The sequence below is a fragment of the Schistocerca gregaria genome, chromosome X (genome assembly GCF_023897955.1).
Source record: "Schistocerca gregaria isolate iqSchGreg1 chromosome X, iqSchGreg1.2, whole genome shotgun sequence".
Classification (NCBI taxonomy): Eukaryota; Metazoa; Arthropoda; class Insecta; order Orthoptera; family Acrididae; genus Schistocerca; species Schistocerca gregaria.
Genome location: NC_064931.1, coordinates 553224301 through 553238944, shown reverse-complemented (window position 1 = coordinate 553238944; position 14644 = coordinate 553224301). Strand labels below are relative to the sequence as shown.

The 14644-nt window shown below is 42.6% G+C and overlaps 1 protein-coding gene and 1 non-coding gene across 2 annotated transcripts in view; both read left to right on the top strand.

Moving 5' to 3' along the window:
* LOC126297448 (potassium voltage-gated channel subfamily H member 6) overlaps positions 1-14644 on the top strand; it is a 2320485-nt gene that overhangs the window by 394824 nt on the left and 1911017 nt on the right. The gene's annotated exons all lie outside the window — the stretch shown is intronic.
* On the top strand, positions 5281-5355 carry Trnai-uau (transfer RNA isoleucine (anticodon UAU)). Its single transcript has one exon. It is a non-coding gene; the product is annotated as a tRNA-Ile (tRNA).

The following is a 14644-nucleotide window of genomic DNA, read 5'->3' as shown; positions in this document are numbered from 1 at the left end:
CGCGTAATTTTTGTTTGTCTGCAAGGCTTTGGCTATGTTTATGTTTGCTGTGAAGTTCCCTTTGCTTCCGCAGCAGTTTTCTAACTCGGTTGTTGTACCACGGTGGCTCTTTTCCATCTCTTACGATCTTGCTTGGCACATACTCATCTAACGCATATTGTACCATGGTTTTGAACTTTGTCCACTGATCCTCAACACTATCTGCACTTGAGACAAAACTTTTGTTTTGATCCGTCAGGTACTCTGTAATCTGCTTTTTGTCACTTTTGCTAAACAGAAAAATCTTCCTACCTTTTTTAATATTTCTATTTACGGCTGAAATCATCGACGCAGTAACCGCTTTATGATCGCTGATTCCCTGTTCTGCATTAACTGATTCAAATAGTTCGGGTCTGTTTGTCACCAGAAGGTCTAATATATTATCGCCACGAGTCGGTTTTCTGTTTAACTGCTCAAGGTAGTTTTCAGATAAAGCACTTAAAAATATTTCACTGGATTCTTTGTCCCTGCCACCCGTTATGAACGTTTGAGTCTCCCAGTCTATATCCGGCAAATTAAAATCTCCACCCAGAACTATAACATGGTGGGGAAATCTACTCGAAATATTTTCCAAATTATTCTTCAGGTGCTGAGCCACAACAGCTGCTGAGCCCGGGGGCCTATAGAGACATCCAATTACCATGTCTGAGCCTGCTTTAACCGTGACCTTCACCCAAATCATTTCACAATTCGAATCTCCGTCAATTTCCTTCGATACTATTGCACTTCTTATCGCTATAAACACGCCTCCCCCTTCACTGTCCAGCCTATCTCTGCGGTATACATTCCAATCAGAGTTTAGGATTTCATTACTGTTTACGTCTGGTTTCAGCCAACTTTCTGTTCCTAGTACTATATGGGCGTTGTGACCGTTTATTAATGAGAGCAGTTCTGGGACCTTTCTATAGACGCTTCTGCAGTTTACTATTAGCACATTAATAGCTCGCGCTCCGCCACCTACTGCCGAAACAGTAGAACAAGCGCAACAAGACCTAACAGGCACTTTCCTGCAGGCAGCGGAAGAAGCCACCCCTCCACAAAGGGATGGCCCACCACAGCAAATATAGCTCCCGGAAGAATTGCTAGCTCAAATTCGACATAAGAACAGAGTGGCAAAAGAGTGGAAGATCACGAGAAATCAGGCCACTAGGAGGCTGCTCAATCGTCTACAGAGAGAACTGAAGGTAGCGCTCAATGAGCACAGAAACCAGCAATGGCAAAACCACCTCACAGCTCTCAAAGTGGACGATCATACACTATGGCAAGCGACCAAACAGTTTACAAAAAGACGTGCTAGGATGCCGCCACTGCACGGCGAGCGGGTACTGGTCTACAGCCATGCTGGAAAGGCCAACGCCCTCGCCGACTCCTTCGAGAAGCAGTTCCAAGCAGCGGAACCCCAAGATGAAGAGCATGAAGAGGTATTCAGACGTCAACTGACTGTCTTCCTCAATGCCGATGAGGACCCAGAGGACGAACCTATACTTTTTGCCCCAGAGGACGTGGCAAGAGTAATTAAGTCCCTCCCTACAAAAAAGGCGCCAGGGCACGACAGTGTCACCAATCAGTTAGTCAAAAATCTCCCACCCACAGCAATCACACACCTCGCGAACGTCCTCAACGAGATTACTCGATCCCGTGAGTTCCCAGCTTGCTGGAAACATGCGGAAGTGGTCGCGATACACAAACCAGGAAAAGACCCTCTATTCTCGCAGCACTACAGGCCGATTAGCCTCTTGCCAACACTCAGCAAGATCTATGAGCCCCTCCTGCTAAAACCCATACAGGAACGTATTACCAGAGAGCAGCTCCTGCCGGATTTCCAATTTGGGTTTCGGCAGAACCACTCTGCCCCACAACAGGTCATGAGAGTGGTTGAAGCAGCCACAGAAGGCTTCAACCACAGAGTCTACTGCGGGATAGTGCTACTAGATGTAGCAAAAGCCTTTGATTCAGTGTGGCATAGAGGGCTACTCTACAAGTTGTACACGCAAGGATTCCCCGGGAGCATAGTTAAGCTGATCAAAAGCTATCTCACGAATAGGACTTTCTCTGTCAAATTCGAAACTGCCACCTCCACCAAAAGGCGTATTCGTGCTGGGGTGCCACAGGAATCGGTCGTGGGGCCCGTTTTGTACAGTTTGTACACCGCGGACTCTCCAACGGCCCCCCTGGTGCACACTGCGCAGTACGCTGACGATACAGCCTTCTACACGAGAAATGCGAACAAGGACCTGGTCATCCGTAGGCTACAAAAGGTTTTAGACGACACAGAAACTTGGGCCCGTCGCTGGCGCATCACCATCAATTCTGAGAAGACACAGGCAATGCTGATTACCCGTAGGCTCGGAAGGCGCGAACCTCCTCAACGTCCCCTCCTCCATCTTCAACTAAATGGAACCCTACTCCCCTGGCGCAGAACCGCCAAGTACCTTGGCGTAACCTTAGACTCTCGTCTCACGTGGAAACCCCACATAGACGAGGTCCACAGGAAGGTCTGGGACAGAATATCCATCCTATACCGCATCCTGAACTCAACCAGCTCCCTTCCATGCCCAGTAGCAGTAAACGTGTACCTGGCCCTGATCCGGCCAGTCATGGAATGTGCGTGCCCTGTCTGGGGATATGCGGCAAAGCAGCACCTTGACAAACTTCAGAGGCTGCAGAACCGTGCCCTCAGGAGGGCATGGCACTTCCCCCTTGGGTTTCCCATAGATGAGCCGCACGCCGCAGCTGATATCCCACTATTGAGAGAGCGCTTCGAAGATCTGGCAAGGACTTCCTACGACGGTTCTTCCAGATCAGGAAACGCCCTCATCCACTCCCTAGGTCGGTACGACATGTCCCGCGATAAGCATAAGCGCCCTATGACGATCTTCGATGATTAATTCGAAGAGAAAATCCCAACACCCAATCCCTAATCCTGTTCCTTCCCACATAACACCAATCATCTCGCCTACCTCAGGCAAGTACCAGACACAGACAGAACAATCATCACACTATGGCAAGTAGCAGAACAATTAAAGAAAAATCACACACACACAATCACAGGGGAGTAAAAGCCGCAAGGCTACAGACTCCCACCTCACACTTTCCGGAAGAGGGGAAAGTACAAGATGAGAGCAGCAGACCCAAGGGCCAGTCTCAGGTAGCACCTGAAGAAGACAGCGAGGCACGCTGTTGAAATATCGTGCCAGAACGACCCGAACATCCGGCTGGATTCCCGAATATCCAAGATGTCAACAGATCGCCAGGAAAGCTTGAAGAATTACAAACAATTGCATGTTAAATATCGAAGGACAGACATCCACACTGTCACAGGGCGTTGCAACACAGCAATGACGGAAGATGAAAATATATACCAGAATGGGGTTCGAAGCTGGATCTTCTGCTTATGGGGCAGACGCGCTGACCATTGCACTTGCGCGACACGCTGGTCAACACTACACAACACACACGCTCCTCGCCCCCCCCCCCCCCCCTCCCGGACATTATTCCACTCGCTCGCAGCCACACTGCTGTATTCCCGCTAGGGTTCAGTCGTTGACGTGCGTGTAGCACTGAAAACTTTCGATGGCCCATCGAGACCTGAATAGTAACATAGGATGTTTCAGGAGGAATAGTTAATATTGTTGCAGGTGGTAGTATAGACAATTTGCAGAAAAAATGCCATATAACATGTGTCCAATTTTCATTGAGTACGTACAGCTGTTGTTCTGCAGGTGTTCTACTGGGAAGTAATACGAGCTTATATGTTGTTAATCATGTGATCATGACGTATTTTCTGGTTGACTTCTAAAATTAGGATACACAAGAAATATATTTTAGCTGTATGTCTACAAGTTGTGAAAGACGGTAGTTTTAATGGAATTTTGGTCATTGGTAGATGTAATACCACGCCTGTCTTAAGTAAAAGACAATCAGAATTTATAATGATGTATAAAGCTGTGCATTGTATGGCTGTAGTTTCAATTATTGTATCGTCGAATCGATTGCACAAACAGTGATACTGACAGTTGTTCTATAGACAATCGAATGGTGGGATCCAGTGTTACTCTGCCAGATGACTGAAATCAGTTTGTCATCCATGTTACTGACGTCAGATAGTTCGTATAGAACCAAGAATACGCTTGCTGCTACCTCTGGCAGAAACACTGCACAGCGCTAATGTCAGTGTGGGTTTGCAAGTAAATGCTTACAATTACCCATGGATTCTATAATTACTTATCACATGCATAACATGTTTAGGATTTTCGTGGTGCGTTACGACAAAATATGGGATTCGCTCGTCAGTCTGTTTTAGTACAGATTCATCATGCCTTTTAATGTCTGTTTGAACTCTAGGTCGCTTATTGCTTATAAGAGGATTACGTGATAATGACGTCTCTTCTTAATTTTTTAGAACATAGAGAAACTCCGTATGGTATCTTATACCACTTATAAAAACGGAGCTAGGTAGGAAAATGCCTATATGTACTAGTTCCAATTACCCTTTATCTTACACAAAATGCATGCTGGCTATGAATGTCAGTTCTTAATTGTGTTTTTGCGAACAGAGCAGTGTCCAGTTTGAGTTCATGTAGGACCAGTGTGTTGGTCGAACCTACTGGTACCAATATGAAGATGGTATCTGTTCTTTCCGACATGTTCGAAAGAACAGATACCATTGGTGACCATGCAGCTCTCTTAGAATGAATTGATAATTAAATCATGACCATAAGCTGTCGACAGGCGTTGATATACATCAACAGGGAAAGTTGAAAATGTGTGTCCCGATCGGGAATCGAACCCAGAATCTCCAGCTTATGTGGCAGACGCTATATTCATTTTTTTTTTTTTCGTTGAATTTGTTCGTGGCGGACGTCCGATGACACTCGTTCACGTTCTACGTTGATACAGTCACTCAGTTTTTTTTTACAGAAGGTAGCTAACCCTCTGACCGAACACGCTAAGCTACTGTGCCGGCTTCCATCTGAGCCACCGATGGCACAGAGGATAATGCGACTGCAGGGATTTATCCCTTGCACGCTCCCCGTGAGACCCACATTCCCAAATTAATGTCTACATACTATATTCGTAGTGCCCCTGCCCATTACACTCATTACTCGCGGCAGACAACCTTACCGAGTCCCGTAAGATTGTCTGCCGCGAGTAATGACTGTAATGGGCAGGGGCACTAGGAATGTAATGTGTGGATATTAAGTTGGGAATGTGGGTCTCATGGGGAGCGTTTGCCTTTGTGCCCTTGATGGCTCAGCTGGATAGAGCGTCTGCCATATAAGCAGGAGATCCTGGGTTCGAGTCCCAGTCGAGCCACACATTTTAACTGTCCCCCTTGACGTATATCAACGCCTGTCGACAGCTTAGAGTCTCGATTTAATTATCATTTAATACTGGTACCAAGTCCAACATCACGTGATTGGTTTTGGGAAAAGTCTTCTACTTACTAAGCATTTCCGCAAGCAACAAAAGATTCAGTACAATGAAGTGTGGCCACCTCCATTATAAACAACGTTATGGAATCTGCTCGTCAGTCTTAGATTAATACTAAGTTGAATTACTAGATATGGGATATAATTATGGTGCAAGCTATCTTAAACGTCAATCTCGTAAACAAATTACCCCGGAGAATGCTAGCTATAAGAGGAAGCCATTATATGAAAGAATTATGGGTATTTCCCAATCGAATTTTCACATTTACCACCTTACCAAAAAAAATACTATATACGTACTTATCCGGCCAACAGCATCAAGTTCCGATACTAGCTGATTTGTGCTTTGTCTTCAGTGACAATGCCATAAACAGGACGTTGTCAGAGCTCTAACGACATATGAGAACCAGGAGAGAGGGTGATTGGAATAAATTATTAACGTCCAACACTTAACGTTGTTTTATTGTGTCGAGTATTTGTGGGAATGTATTGGTTACTAAATAATGCATTTTGTCTAACACAAGATATGGACGTATTTTTGTTGATAAGACCGTGTGGATAAATCCAGACATGCTCAACAACATACGCGAGCCAAGTAAAAAAAATTGTTTTACGTTTCATTGCTGCCTGCGTCCAGGGTCCACCGCGGACATACATCTTTGGCAGTTGATACACTACCAGATTTACCGAGCACTGGCTACCTGCGATGCCAATAGTGGAAATTTGTGATAAATTCCTATGAGACCAAACTGCTGAGGGCATACTACTTAATCTAACTTAAACTAACTTAAGGACAACTCTCTCTCTCTCTCTCTCTCTCTCTCTCTCTCTCTCTCTCTCTCACACACACACACACACACACACACACACACACACACACACACACACACCCAAGCCCGAGAGAGGACTCGAACCTCCGACCGTACGGAGGCACCGCACGAACTGTGGCAAGGCGCCTATAACCACGCGGCTATCCCGCGCGGTGCCAATAGTCTATAGGCTTTTGTTTTTGTACCGGTCGCTGAGCAGCCCCTCTAATCTTGAGGTTGCGATTGTGAGTGGAGGGAAGGAATTTCGTGGATGTCACCGGGAACGACACACACGTCGGAGATTCCGCAGGTTTTGTCAATTTGGCGTGGCCATTTTCTGGAAATTGTTGTCAAATAACGTCCGCGAGCTGAGACGGCGGTGATTTTGCCCCAGGGCTAGACGTTTCAGTTATGTGCGAAGTGTCGTTGAAAAGGTGTTGGTTGGGTAGCCCGGCCTAGCCAGTATTCCCTGGGCTGGCAGCGCTGGTGTCGGCGCCCGCGGCCCAGGTGCCCACGGTCGCACGGGCAGGATGCTGTGTTGGCGGCTTCATCTGAAATTTCTTCAGACGCTTGGCGACAGACGGCTGCAGTTCTCTAAAGCCACATATTAATGTGTTGTGACCTCTGTAAGTCAGCGACATGAAGTGCAAACAGTTTATTTTCTTGCTGCACTGTGGCAGTTGGTCAGTCTAATTTTTGTGTCAGGAACCTGTATATATACTCTGTATCTATTTACGAACATTTTGGAAACACTGTACACTAATACTGCAAGAGTTCAGGTCATGTTACATGTCTTTTTTAATGTGCCTTGGAGCACTGACAGATCTCATCCACCGCCAGTGTGCATGGAGGATGATATTTTTTCCTGCTATACCTAGTATGGTCCACGTGGGGGGAGGGAATATAGCTGTTGCGCCATTCCTGCCCACGTTTGAAGGGAACCCCAGCCTAATCTTACCAGTATGATGGACACAGAAGGATTTGTAGGTCTCCTACTCGAATTGTTGTGTGTCTTCCAGCAATATCACACACTCTCTAATAATAATGCAACTGTTTATACCGTGTTATATCGCTATCCATTCTTCAGTGACGTTGGAAACGATAACAACTAAACTATGGCAAAATTCTCGGCCATTGCCAGCTTGCTGTTCACGTCAGCGTTAAAGGTGTTATCTACCCTATAAGCAGTACACTTTTCACTGGTCAGCTCTCTAGGTGCGTATTTCGTAGCGCTGTGTAATTCCTTATACACACACTATTTTTGGGTGAAACCATCAGAATTTGCTGTGACATTATTATTATTTCTAAAAAAGCGCCCATTTTGAAACATAAACTATGATATCACACAATCTAGTAATTAGTGGTGACTTAACAGGGGTTTGTGTATCACGGTGTGGTGTTTCTTTTACATAGAGTATCTTTGTTTGGAAATCGGTAAAACCGCAGCGGTTATGCAATTCGCTATATTTATACCAACTCGTTCGTTTCCGACACATCCATTATGATGTCAGACACACACTAGTAATGTAGTGGTGACTTAGCAAAGATAAATAATTCGGATAGTTTTGGAGACACGCTGCACTGTTATTGGTTGAAAATATCATGAAGTCGACTTCTCACGATGTTGACATGACGTGAAGAGCAGTGGGGCGGAACTCATTTAACTGGATAAAATACGTAAGGTTTTAGAAAAATACGAAAAATGCGGAAAAACATAAAATTTTGGAAAATATCGAAAATACTTTCAATATGGAAAAATTGTGTGTGGTCTCTTCTGGTGCCTCGAATGACTTTATTATGAACAAATAGTCCTCGAATGATCTGACGTAATGTAATTACAATAATTTGTTTTAAAAAAATAGACCCAACCTGATTCTCTCCCTGTGCTGCACAGCTTCACAATGAGCCCACCCACCCAAGTGCCCCAGTTATATAGGATGAAGATGAGTTGGGGGTGATCAAATCTCATTGGTCCAGGGGGAAGGATAGCAGGGGGTTCCGTTGGAGGACTCATCAATTCCCAGTGGTTCCCCAGGTAGAGGGATGTGGGGTGTTATCTTAAATATTTGTCGCTCAAGTGTGTAACCTGACACCAGAAGTCCTTATGAATGTAGCCTGATACTCAAGGTCAAAGGCATTCTGTTCTTTTCTTAATAACTTACTCATATCACGATCCTCACATACTTGAAACTTCAGTCCACATGTGAGTACTATCTGAAGTCTACAGGATAATCTTGCCACACCACAGCAAATCCTTTAATCATATCATGTCTGTGTGGTAATGTTTTGCGAGCTGGTTTGTGCAGTTCGTTAGCAGCCCTCTCCTTGATTATTGAATTATATGAGATTTGCATAGTACAGAAATAACTAATACAGTTTCATTGTTGTGTTGTGTATGTCCTCTTGCAACTGAGGGCAGAAGTAGTTTGAAACGTCCTACGAATTCGTAAGGATTGCTGTAGTATTTATGCTCTGCACACTTCGAAATTTCTATCGTGTTCAATCCTTCACCACTATGAGTTAAAACATCACTTGTCATGGTTTTGTACACTTTAGATGCGCATTTATAATCTTACAGTTCTGCATCGAATGAAAAATTGTGATTTTTATGATCTCACCACATGCCTTTACCTCTTGAGGATAAAAGTGAAATAAGGCTGGTTCAGGAACAAAAGACTGAGTATATCTTAGAATTTTCTTTCTCTGATCGTATCATACTTCCGTATATGTTAAGAGGAGAAACTACTAACCTTGCAGTAGCGGCACACTAACATTTTTGAGTTGAAGTCCGTACGTTGCGTATAGTTGACTACACTTATGATTTAAGGGGGGATGTAATGGATTTTGGTCCAAAATACGATTTTTCAAAAATATTATTTTCTTGATGTACACAGTTTAATCTATGTTGTGTGTGAATTTAATCGCGATAGCAGCTTTATAAATGTCATTAAATTGTTAACCTGTTTAACTCTGCACTGGTGGCCCTCCCACCTTTTCCGACGTTTGGGAAACTGCTTGCTTCAGCGGAATTTTTGTCAGTGTGAATGCTATTTTCTTTCGATATATTTGGCTGACATCTATATCTCTGGCTGACATCTATATCACTGCCTGAAAACTACCTTGCGTGTGGTTGTGTGGTTTATTTACGTTTTGACAATAATAACACATATTAGTATCTGAAAGGTTGAATTCGCAAACCTTTACGTGGAAGTCAAGATTTATGGATGGTGGCAAAACTGTGTTTAGGAAACGGAGGTTTCATGTAAATCGGTTTACCATCAAAAAAGAGGAAGCAGCTCGAAATGAAGAACATAAGCTCTCAGCTTCAGCATTGAAACTTGGGACAGGAGAATTGTACAGGCACGTGAATGGTGTTGATATGGAGTCCAATAGATTGGGACTTATTAATTTAGTGTTAGCTGTAGAAATACGGAATGTATTATTGTTGCTGAAGAGAGAAGAGTGGGAATAGGTTGTAATTTTAAATTAATTTGTATCTCGTGTGGCTATGAATTTTCATTTTCCTCCTCCAAAACAACTGACACTGGTAGCTATGAAAGACATTTTAGATTAGCATATGCCCTGAGATGCCCTGGCCAGGGCAAGGAGGGAGGTAATTTATTGTGTGGTTTTCTGAACATGTTTTCACGTTGTGCAAGGTTTGAAAAAATAAATAAAGAAATGTCTGATGCTGTATGCGATATGCCAAGTTTCTATGAAGAAAGCAGTAAAGGAATTGGTGGAAATAAACCAAAAAAATAGATCCTGGGGTAGATTTTCATGACAGTGAATGTTCTACAAATGTTACTGACCTTTGTGAGTCTGTAAATGGGACCTGGATGAAAAGCGGTAACACATCTCTGTTTGGAGTTGCATGTGTTATTGGTATTGACTCAGCTAAAGTTTTAGATGTAGAAATTATGTCTAAATACTGCCACCAGTGTGCAACAAGCAAAATGTCCAGCAATGAAGACAGTGAGGAACTGAGGCAAGAAAATCATACAGTAGCGTGCTCTAAAAATTATAGTGGCACAAGTAGGGGCATGGAGCCTGTTGCTGTTGTGAGTATGTTCTCCAGATCTGAGGGCCAGTAGATATACTGAATACCTTGGTGACGGGGATTCCTCTTCGTACAAAGCTGTAACAGATAAAAATCCGTACAATATAACAATAGAAAAGTGGCTTAGTGTCAGGCTTTATCACTTGCTGAAAGAAAGAAAGGTGAAGTATTTGAGGATGGAAAACCACTAGAAGGAAAACGCAGGCTTACTGAAAGAAATTGATTCTCTTCAGTTTTTTAATGGGAGAGCTACCAGGAAAAACACACATAATTTAGAGGCTATGAGGCGTGCCGTGTGGGCAATTTTTTTCCACAAACTATCCACTGACTAAACACCAATGCACAATCTGTGTTCGAAAGCCGATTGGTGTAAGTTAAACAACAGAAATGGGGCGTATTCACATAAACATTCATTACCAGAACGTGTTATGAATGCAACTGAGCTCACATTCAGGTTTCTTGCAAACCCTGATTTATTGCGGAAGTGCCTTCACGGAAAGACACAAAATGCAAATGAAAGCCTCAATAATTTAATTTGGATTAGATGCTCAAAAAGATCATTCTGTGGTCTTGAAGTACTCAAAATAGGGCTCTGTGATGCAGTTTTATGTTGCAATAAATAACGGCAGAACTGAAATGCTGACGAGAGTTGATATAGATCCTGATGTGTTTACAACGAAAGTATTTTACACCATCGACGAGAGCAGGGCCAAGAAAGCTAACAGATCAATGTCTTACCTGCTAAAACAGGCCAGGCAGATTCGAAGAGGAGAGAAGAGAAACCTGGAGGATTTTAAAATTGAGATAAGCTTATTACATGAGAAGCACCGCACTTCAAACCGCGCGGCCACTACGCGCGGCTATTAGTAGTCAGGAGTTTCACTAAGAATTTTATTTCTGTTCATCAACAATTGAAGAACGACTGCATCAGCGATCTCTCTTCTATGTACCTACATTTAGACTGACAAATAATCAATTATATTATGATGCTCAATAGCTTACTGAAGTAATACATTTGGAAATATTCTTTCGTCGAGCAGCTTTGAGATAAAACCCTTATATTGTTACCAGACTTCATGTGCACAGCAAAATCGTATCCCTGTTTAGCATCGTTTTCAAACTTGCAGTAATGCACGGACCTAATTAGTTGTTAAACTTGTAGCCTCCCACTCGAATGATGTTCCCTCACACCACCATCCCATTTTTTATTGGCCAACTTCGTGGTTAGTACGTTCTAGCAGAGATTACTTCTGGTCTGTTTAGAGTCAAATTATATTTTAACTCCTCTTTAGTTTATTTTCTGTATGGTTGATCTGTCTTTATTTTACGCTGCCTTTACAAAAGAGTTACTTGATTTTTCTACTGTATTACTCGAGTTTATGTGGTTGGTTTGGTATTAATGGAGCCTTACAACGTAACCAGAGAACTGAGATGCTAGAGATAATAAAGAATTCCTTGTCTCATTGCTATTGAAATATCATAGAGATATAATAACAGCAATTTATATAATGGAGAAAAGACAATTTAGGATCAGTTGACAGCACTCAATTTTTTTCTTAGTTGGTGCTCGTAGTTTGTTTATGGACAATATAACTAGAGAATACTGCCTCTTAGGCTACTTAAACATTCCGTGACAGTGCGTGAACATTGCCGGCATCTCGTGGTCGTGTGGTAGCGTTCTCGCTTCCCACGCCCGGGTTCCCGGGTTCGATTCCCGGCGGGGTCAGGGATTTTCTCTGTCTCGTGATGGCTGGGTGTTGTGTGACATCCTCAGGTTAGTTAGGTTTATGTAGTTCTAAGTTGTAGGGGACTGATGACCATAGATGTTAAGTCCCATAGTGCTCAGAGCCATTCGAACCTTTTTTTAAGGAATATTTTTCTACAATTTATTACTAGATTGTGACTTTTCTTTTGTACCTTATCGTTTCAGATGAATTTTGAGCATCATGTAGTCATAATCGTTGTGAATTATTGGTCAGTACAAGATTGGTATAATTGGTCAATCTAAATCTTCTCGAGGTACGCCGCGTGTTCATAATGTGAACATTTAGATATATATTATAGGGGACTAATGGCGGAGTGCAGTTACTTGATTACATTAGTTGTACTGGTGCAGCTTGCTCTGACGGCTAGGCCAGACGGATGCCGGCCGGTTTGAAATGCATGTTACTGCCACACACTTTATATTTTGTGGTTGACAGCGTTTCACAGTATGATGCCAAGCGTCCAATATTCTGCTGCGCCTGCAAACGATCCATCGCCGCTCAATATGCCATACACTGTGCGGCAGCGTAGTCTGTTTCCTACCCAAGAATTAACACTCATATTTCCGTGATTTCCTCTGCAGGACACACGCCTGTGCTTAAAAAAAAAAAAAAAAAAAAACGAATAATGTTTTTCCGACTGGAGAGGATGTAATGAAAATTAGTTGCAGTATGCGAATCTACAGGGCGCGAAATGTTTTTTCTAGTGCCGAGTTATACTAGCTGCTAAAGGAGAAAAAATCGCAGAATGAAAATTCCAATATACATGGTGGCCCACTTAAACGTTACTACGCAGATATCTCTGCAACAACAACGGATATTGAGAAACGACTTTTGCAGGTATGAATGTAAGGCATTGGCTCATGAAAGTAAATACTATGAGATTTTCTACAACTTAAGCAAATATTATTTTCAACAAAAATAATATTTGCTTACGTTTTAGAATGTTTCATAGTGTTTACCTTCATGAGCAACTCCCTTACATTCATTCACATGACAGTCGTCTTTTTTACAGTATCTATTGTTCTTATAGAGATATTTACGCTTAAACGTTTACGAGAGCCACCCTGTGCATATTGCCACTTTTTGGATACAATTTCACAACAAAGTCAGAATTAGTTTGGAGGAAAAATTACGATGTTCACATACACGTAGCTCAATCATCTTTAATACACAGGTTATGGTAGACACTAACCTGTTGTCGGAAAAATTATCAGTGAATTGTCTGTCAACAGATGCGCGATCAGCATTCTACAAACAGATCACTTTAAACAATCAGTTCGCCGGCCGTGGTGGTCTCGCGGTTCTAGGCGCGCAGTCCGGACCCGTGCGACTGCTACGGTCGCAGGTTCGAATCCTGCCTCGGGCATGGATGTGTGTGATGTCCTTAGGTTAGTTAGGTTTAAGTAGTTCTAAGTTCTAGGGGACTGATGACCACAGCAGTTGAGTCCCATAGTGCTCAGAGCCATTTTTTTAAACAATCAGTTCTAGATTACGATCTGTACAGCACTCCACGTGGAATGCAGTTACTAAAAAAAGACACAGTTCACACAAAAAGTCAGGAATTTGCCCTTTCGTCTTTATCTTTCGTCCGTTAACACTTTACGACACACCACGACTTTTAATCACGATTGCTCAAAATAAAAACATTTTTTCAGAGCTCAGTGTGATCGCGACCGATCGTCATTATGTATGAGCCCTGAATCCCGTAAGACTCAAGAAGGAATTCCTCTAGGTCGTTAAAGTGCACGTATGCTCTCTCTTCTGACTGAGATCCATAATAGTCAGTCAGCTAGCAGGTATAATCCTCACTATCCCTCATCAATCATATTTTGAATATTTCTTGAGAATATTTTACTAAATAAATAATTTCTGAAAAACACAATGTTGCAATAACAGCAAAATCATCCCTTCTATACATAAGTGAATTATCGAAGTATGTTTCTCGCTTCCCCAGCAACATAAACTGGCGAATTGCGTATCACAAGTTTCCTCATGTATATCACTCATACAGCCGATTTAGATACATGTTCCCACCATATGTACTCAGTTAAGACTAATACAGGTATTTGTATGTCACATACATCACATTTATCCTTTCATTCACTCTAAAAACGAGAGCAACAGAACATACAATTATTTACGAGAAATAAATTTTTTTACAGAAACCTGTTTTTCTATTATTACAGAAAAGCTAAATGTATGCTGAAAATTTGTTACTCATATACCCAAATATACCTTTTTGTTCCGTTCCGTATACAGCAAATGTTGCATTCATTTTTCACCTATACGACTGTGACACGTCTCGGCCAGAGCCATAACCACTAGCACACAACTGGCACAGAAGAACAAACATCTGTTACGTGGGCGCCGTGACTCAGTACCTACACGAAGCGATCGTAAAATTTCTATAGGACTGATGTATGGCGCTATGCGGCAACTATTTAAGATATGGTAAGGATGTGCTCGGTGATCGATATGACGCAGAGTCGATTATTTTGTTGCGTTGTAGTTGTGGTTTTCACCAGTCTCTCCTGCGGT